Source organism: Saccopteryx bilineata, chromosome 4 (genome assembly GCF_036850765.1).
Source record: "Saccopteryx bilineata isolate mSacBil1 chromosome 4, mSacBil1_pri_phased_curated, whole genome shotgun sequence".
In the NCBI taxonomy this organism is placed as follows: domain Eukaryota; kingdom Metazoa; phylum Chordata; class Mammalia; order Chiroptera; family Emballonuridae; genus Saccopteryx; species Saccopteryx bilineata.
The window spans coordinates 192,033,488-192,041,855 of NC_089493.1; the positions used below are offsets into that span (position 1 = coordinate 192,033,488).

Genomic DNA, 8,368 nt, shown 5'->3' on the forward strand with positions numbered 1-8,368 from the left:
TGCGGTATTATAATTAGATGATTTAATTAAATATTGTTCAAATTAATAAAAGATGAGCATTAAAAAATATGGTTCTTTCTAAGTTGACTACTTTGGAAAGAACCAGTGAAGGCAATTCCAAGAAAACATATATGTTGGATGAAGGTGAGGAGTTTTTCTAACAACTGGAGACAATAACCAAAGAATTCTAGGAGAATTATGCCTCTGTATTAATTCATAAATACCTTGCTTCACTTTAAAGAAAGTAGTTTATGCAAATAAATAACTCCACTTTGCAAAATCAAACCCCACAAAAAGACTTTTCCCTAAATCAAACTATTAGTGGATGACTATATATGTATATGTTTTCAGTTAAAACAAAATATTTGCCCTGGCTGGTTGGCTCAGCGGTAGAGCGTCGGCCTTGCGTGCGGAGGACCCGGGTTCGATTCCTGGCCAGGGCACACAGGAGAAGCGCCCATTTGCTTCTCCACCCCTCCGCCACGCCTTCCTCTCTGTCTCTCTCTTCCCCTCCCGCAGCTAAGGCTCCATTGGAGCGGGGATGGCCCGGGCACTGGGGATGGCTCTGTGGCCTCTACCCCAGGCGCTAGAGTGGCTCTGGTCACAACATGGCGACGCCCAGGATGGGCAGAGCATCGCCCCCTGGTGGGCAGAGCGTCGCCCCCTGGTAGGCGTGCCGGGTGGATCCCGGTCGGGCGCATGCGGGAGTCTGTCTGACTGTCTCTCCCTGTTTCCCGCTTCAGAAAAATGCAAAAAAAAACCAAACAAAAAAAAAAAAAACAAAATATTTAAGGCATGTAAGTAACATTTTCATAATTTCCTACAGTGATCAAGCTAATTTGAATTGACAGCCCACCCTTCCCTATCACACAGCGCAGGAAGCTTCTAGAGCAGGGGTCCCCAAACTGCGGCCCCCTGAAGCCATTTATCCGGCCCCCGCCGCACTTCCGGAAGGGGCACCTCTTTCATTGGTGGTCAGTGAGAAAAGCATAGTTCCCACTGAAATACTGGTCAGTTTGTTAATTTAAATTTACTTGTTCTTTATTTTAAATATTGTATTTGTTCCCGTTTTGTTTTTTTACTTTAAAATAAGGTATGTGCAGTGTGCATAGGGATTTGTTCATAGTTTTTTTATAGTCCGGCCCTCCAATGGTCTGAGGGACAGTGAACTGGCCCCCTGTGTAAAAAGTTTGGGGACCCCTGTTCTAGAGCTTACTATCCCCGCTCACCTAGTGTAGCAACAGACTCCTCTGGCCTCCTCGCCCCTACACCACCCCTCCAATCCAGATTCCCAACAGCTGTGCAGCCTTCCTGAAATGTACACCTGACCAAACCTTAATCCATGCTGTCTAAAATCCGACCTCCTTGCCGTGATCTTCAGCGCTGGGCAGCCCAGCCTCCCTCTCTAACCTCAGGTCTCTCACCTTGTCCTTCCCTGGCTGTGCTCCGCCTCCCTGACCTTCCCTCAGGCCCCAAGGCCAATCTCTCTCCTGCCTCAACACCTGTGCACATGCCAGGCTCTTTCTTAAATCCTCCTCTCCCCCACTCATCAGATGGCTGACATGGGCGTATCTTTTGGGCCTTAGGAATCTGGTCACCAATTTTGATGTGTGTGGGGTGGGGGGATGGTGCGGAAGGGGCTCCACGCCCCTGAGCAATGCTGGATGCTGTACAATTCCATTCTGACAACAGCTACCCAGGGACAGCATCAGAGCCCCCAGGTTATGGACTCAGTCTTACAAGACTGCCGCCCACACCTTCAGAGGCCAGCTGCAAGTCCAGGCGGTCACTTGTGCCACTGACTTACTAGCTATAGATTGGAAGTTCCTATGGCCCCCTCCTTGCGTTCAGTTAAGTTTCTAGAGCAGCTCACAGACAGAACTCAGAGAAACATTTTTCTTACTAGATACCTGGTGTATACTAAAAGGATGTAACCCAGGACCAGCCAATGGAAGAGACACGGGACAAGGTACAGGGAAGGGGCCGGAGCTCCCATGCCCTCTATGAGCTCACTACTTTCCTGGAATCTCTGTGTGTTCAACAACCCAGAAGTTCTCCAAACCCCCACCTGTGGGGGTTTCACAGAGGCTTCATTACACAGGCCTGACTGATGAAATCATCGGCCGCTAATAATTAAACTCAATCTCCAGCCCTTATCACCTCCCTGGAGGTTGAGGGGTGGGGTTAAAAGTTCCAACCCCCTAATCACACTGTTGGCTCCATTGGTGACTGGCCCCCATTCTTAGGTGACAAAAGATACCCCAAAGGCCACCTCATTAACATAAAAAAATTTACCTTTTTGTTCTCATCACTTAGGAAATTCCAAGGGTTTTAGGAGCTCTGTGACAGGAAGGGGGTCACAGATCAAATATATAAGTTCTTATTATAAGTCATAATACCTAGTAGGCCTCAACTAAAATATTATCTTCTCAGCAAGGACGTCCCTAACTGTCCGTTGTCAAGTAAGGCTCCCAAGTCCTGTCCTTGGGAGGGGACTGCAAGTGGAGGCAAGCTATCCTTCTACCACAACAGTAACAACGGAAGGGGATAATTATCAAAATCACACTTGAAAGACCCTGCAGCACTGAGAAAGCAGACAGGACTAGATGAACTGAATTCTCAATCAGGAAGAGCCTTTCCTGGGGGACTGAGGTGGCCAGCCCCCTCTCCTCCATTAAAAAAAAAAACCCTTTCCTCCCCCACATTTAGTCAAAGGAATCGTGAATGGCTGACCACACCCAGACTCCATAATGGGTAGGCAACTGAGTCCTGAAAATTATCTGTTCTCCTCCTGCCGCAGTGATTGGATCAGAGTGAACACGTGACCCAAAGCTGGCCAATGAGAGTCTTCCTTAGGGATTTTGTTGGGTGTATTGAGAAAGAGGTGTTGTCTCTCTGCCAGGATAACCTGCTATCCAGAGTCCACCTCTGCAGGAAGTCTGGACAGAGGGAAGGGAGCCGGAAGAGAAAGAAATGCCTGATGATATCACGGGTCGTGTGGATCCAGCCATTCCTGGAGTTCCAGGTCTAGCCCGAGACTTCTCAGTTATGTAAACCAGGGACTTCTGCTTCCAAGGAGATGAGGCAGATTACAGCACATCTAAACTCCCTCTGAGAACTGGAAAAACTAAACTGAAGATTCATATTGTGAAAAAAAATAGTATTTAAAGGCACTGGAAATCCACGGAAACAGCCAGCAGCAGCGGTGATGAGATTCAGAGCAGGGACTGTGAAGAGAGGAGTTGGATCCCGACGCCCCTTTTCCTAGGGGCACGTGCTGACTCCGGCTGCAGGGAAGGCAGAGGGCAAGGCGGGCTTTTCCCGGCAAAGCTTACTTCCCGGGGCAGACAGGCCAACTGAGGTTTTGTAAGTCTTGCAGGTCTGGAGAGACGAACTTAGAGACTAAAGGGGCCAAAATTCCTAGGAGAAGGAGGGGACAGAGATCAGAGGTTGGCACTCACTTTCCCCTCAACATATTTGTCAAATTCTGAAGCTAAACAGAAAATGTTTTTAAAAGCACAGTGGAATTTTCAGCAATCTCACAGTGCTGGGGAGACAAGGACTGGAATTCAGGCTTAGCCGGAGGGGAGGGGGTCCCAGGATACACCAGTCTCTCAATTGGAAGTCCTAGAGGACTGTACCCTGTAAGCAGGAGAAACCAATTATACGGAGACTTCCCAAAACAGCAACCCAGTCTCCAATGAGCTTGGTTTAGTTAGATTAAAGGGATGGGCCCCCACACTGTCTTCCTAATACATGAAAAGCTGAATGAATCTTCCCTGAAGGAAGATATCATCTGGAGATTTTCAAGGTTTTATACACATTGTCTGATAGTCAATCAAAAATTACTAGGTAAGCCAAGAGACAAGACCATATGACTATTGAAAGGGGGGGGATAAACAATAGTGATAATTATGTGAGCCAATAAACTTGGCTTTTGCTTAAGCCACTCATGACAGAAAGATTTCTGATTCACTCAGAGGCCTTTACTGCCCACTCCAGCCTGTTGGCATCACTGCCACCATGGCAGAACTTGTACCAGTTTCCCTCACCCTTTATCCACATTTGAACCAGAATATTTTAGACCGAAAGGTTTCCACAGCAAAAGTCACCTAATAGGTATGTTCTCTGTCCTTCAGCAGCAATAGCAATAATAGCTAGTACTTTGTATGGAACTTTCTAGATATGAAGTGCTTCATATACATGACCGATACTCAAAATCCTAAAGTGTACTTAAGGTAAAAACTAGTTTCTCTCTTCGTAGGGCGTAAACCTGACTATGTGGTTATGTCTCGGCTGTAGATGGAGAAGCTGGAGATTAGAGAGGTGAAATGACTTGCCCACAGTCACACAGAAGGGAGAGGCCCACGGTGTCTCAGACCCCGGCTTCCTGCCTCCACTGGACAACGGGTCCAGCAGCCCTGGGCCTAGTCCTCGCTCTAGCGTTGCCTGGCTCTGTGACCTGACAACAGTCCCCTCACCTCTCTGCGCCTCGGCATAGTCACCGGCCTCCTGTGCTTGGGGCCCTTCCCCTTCCTGACATTCTCCACAATGTGTCTAGTCTATGTGCCCGACTTTCAGAGCGAAAGGATTTTACTATGACGCCCCTGGATTCCCATTTCAGTAGATTCATTAACACCATGGAATTGCAAATAAATTTTGCATGAATGTATGAATGTGCTTTTGGTGAAGGCCTGTGAGGCTGGTCTCAAGCTGACGGCCAGGACTCACACATGCACGCACATGCACACACACACACACTCATGTTTAGAGGACGCTGCTGCCAATTTCTTGCCTGGCAAACCAGAAACATTTTAGTGGTTTATAAATATGATCCCGGTCCATCTTGGCCTTCTCAGGTTCAAGCCCATCTGTGTCAGGTGCTCACAGGGCTCTGAGTCCCTTTCCGTCCACACCCGCACTCCACCCCAACAAGCCATCCCCGTCCCATGATGCACAGTGAACTCAGCACCAAACATGTACCCCAAAATTAAGTTCTATGTACCCCAAAATTTAAGAATCCAGTCTTAAAGCCATGCTAGATGAGCAGCTACATGTGACATGCCTTAACATGTTCCCTCCTTTCGGGGTGGATTTGCATTTGAACATGAACTTTCAATGACAAATGTCAGAAAGTGTAGGCATTGTGGTGAGGTCGAGGCAGAGGACTGTGCAAGATGGGCAGGTTTTGCTTCCTTCAATAAAATCAGCACTCATGATAAAGCGTCTAGCACTTAACAACTGATATCTCAATTTTGGTTTGGCCTTCATTAATAATCCTGCTTTTGAAAAAAGGAACAGAAGTAATGATTCCTCCATTGTATGGTTTCCAAGAAGTTAAAAGAACAGTTCAGGTTCAACAGTTAGTGCCTGGTCCCCTTTTTTTCTCTCTTCCGAGGCAGAGCCAGGACTTGAAATGGAGAGTTTCTAAAGCTGGGACCGCTGGCCATGCGGGTTCTTGATTCCTCCCAGGGCGGACTGCGTGCAGTGAGGAAGGGGCCAGAGCCTAAGCACATTTCTCCCCCCTTGCTCTCTCTGTCTCCTAAGGCCCAGGCTCACCAGGCGGCCTGTGCAGCACCCTCCACGACATCACTCCCTGGGCGCCAAGGGACGGCAAAGGAGCCAGGAGCCAAAACATGGTGTGAACAAATCACATTTTCTTAATAGCGTACTATCCCCTCACTCACAGGCATGTTTGTGGGCGTGCTGAAGGCTACAAACCAAGTGCAGCTGGTCTCAAGCTGACGGCCAGGACTCACACATGCACGCACATGCACACACACACACACTCATGTTTAGAGGACGCTGCTGCCAATTTCTTGCCTGGCAAACCAGAAACATTTTAGTGGTTTATAAATATGATCCCGGTCCATCTTGGCCTTCTCAGGTTCAAGCCCATCTGTGTCAGGTGCTCACAGGGCTCTGAGTCCCTTTCCGTCCACACCCGCACTCCACCCCAACAAGCCATCCCCGTCCCATGATGCACAGTGAACTCAGCACCAAACATCGGAACTGGACAGCTCCCAGGATGCATCAGTCATGTCGGTTTGTTCCTTTTTTTTTTTCTTCTCTTGTGTTACTGAAATGTTATTTTTTCCACTCATATACCAACCTCTCACCCCTCCCAAATCTGCCTGTTGGAAAAGATATTTATTTTGCTTTTCCTTGGCATAATTTAATATTAGACAAGTGCATCCCTGATGCAGACAGTATATTCCTGGGGCATACATTTGAAATTCTGATTGATTAGACTGACGAATTTGTCGTGCAGCCCTGGCCAGTGTGGGCTTGGCACCCTGACACCATGTTTGTGTCCTTTCGGCCTTGCCAGTGGGCGCTGGGATGGTTGGGGGGCGTTCTCAGCAATACGTTAGGATTTCACAAATAGTTGGCAGAGCTTTAAAAGAAGCCCGCTCTTTAACATGAGATAATGTATGTTTTCTTTCTACTTACTTGGAGTAGGTCGCCTTGGGAGCCACCCAAGTTCACTTTTAAATCATTTTTCTGCATGCCAGACGCAGCTTTTGAAGTCGTCTTCCCCAGCCCACAGGGAAGCCAGAGCCCTGGCCTCTACCAGCGGCCCCACTGTGTGCCCGCCGCCCATAACAGGAAGTGTGTCAGAGCCGGGTGGGCACGGGTGGGTGGGGCAGGCCCACAGGGCTTGTTCCACCGAACGGAAAATCCTCTGACGTGTTTTCGGTGTATGTGTCTGGAGCTCAGGCAGGTCAGATGTCACCCTTGCCTCCAAGTCTCAACACCCGGTTTTGTCTGTCCCGTTGGCCTTCAGATGTAGCACATGGTGTAACAGCAGGCTTTTTCAAAGTGCAGGCCACAGGAAATCACATCTGAAGTGCCTGGCATGGAGGGTATTTTTATACCGTTCACTTTTTCCCTTTTCTTTTCATCTGTTTTCTGCATTTTTTCAGTTTGCTTTTTCTTCTTGATTTATTGTTGTATTATTCTATTTTTAAACCAAGACATACTTTCCCATCAGACTCTTTAATGTAACTCACATGAAAATTAGAGATGGGCGGACCTCAGACGGTGCAGGGGCTGGATCCCGGGGAACGGGCTTCCCAAATAGCAGATGCTTATCTGAATCCACACCAGCTGCTGTGGCCCGGGGGGCGGGGCTAGGAGAAGCAGCCCGCCTTCCCTCCCTCACTAACCAATCTGGGCTTAGTAGTGCAGGCTCTCAGCCCAGCCCCCTGACCACATGACATATGGCGCCTCTGTCCCTCTCAGTTTGCCTCCCCTCCACTATAGAAACACGGAGGTTCCAGTAAGGCTCATGGAATGCCCAACTCAAGAAGGAAGAAAACCAGTTTGGCCCAACCCAACTTGCCCATCTTGGGGCCTGGTCCACTGGAGTGGACTTCAGAGCAGGACGAGGGGGACAGGTCAGGGCCACACTCATACTCTCTGAAGCTTGTCCACACCTCACGGAAACCACCGCAGCTCTGAGGCTGGAGGCCAGGGCTGAACCCCCTGCTGGCCTTGTGGCCTGGGGTGAGTCTCTCTAGGGCCTGGGCCTCGGCTCCATCTGAATGACGCACTTTTCTTCTGGAGTTGTAAAAATGAAAGGAATTGCTTGTCAAACAAATCATGGGTGCTCGGTAAAAAGGCAGCTGGTCTTGTGATTCTAAGAGTTGTTCCCAAATGCCCATTCAGCCTGAATTCATCTCCTCTTCCGGTAACTTTAGCTGAAAACTTGTCACAGTCACTCTTCTACTTTAGGTGTGTGTCTGTGCGTGTGTCTTATACGCCTCTCTCTTTACTCCGCTCAAATTGGAGAGATTATGAAAAGTGAGGACCATGTACCACGCAACCTCTCTGGAGCCACAAGAAAAAGCCACCCATGCAGAGAGTCTGTGGCACCTGGGACAAAGGCCCTGGAATGAGAATGATCTGGGCACAGTCAAAAACCTAAAGAAGGCCAGGGTGGCAGGAGCGTGTGGTTGGGGAAGAGAGTGGGACAAGGTAGGGTCCGAGAAGTAAACAAGACAAGACCAAGTCAAATTCTGTATAAGTCGGGATAAAAAATCTTAAACCTTAGTCCCCAGAATGGTAAGGGCAATCAGAGGGTATAAAGCAAGCTAGTGTGACATGATCTGATTTACACTGATCAACCTCTCTGAACCTCAGTGTGCTCACCTGTAATTCTCTAGAACTTGGGTGGTAACGAGGACTGAATAGGATCGTAAGTGTGAAGGGCTCAGTACAAAGCCTGACGTATATCCACTCTGTAGATCTGTTCGCTCTCACTGTGATTTTAGTTCTGTATCCTCAGTTACTCCACAGGGCCCAGAACACATCAGGTAGTTATATACTTACTGGATGGTTTAGAATGGGAATAATGATGGTCAAA

At 48.4% G+C, this 8,368-nt stretch overlaps 1 non-coding gene across 1 annotated transcript; it reads left to right on the plus strand.

Annotated features, from left to right (window-relative positions):
* The first annotated feature begins 367 nt into the window (after positions 1-367).
* Positions 368-443, plus strand: TRNAA-UGC (transfer RNA alanine (anticodon UGC)). Its single transcript has one exon. It is a non-coding gene; the product is annotated as a tRNA-Ala (tRNA).
* Positions 444-8,368: the final 7,925 nt, after the last annotated feature.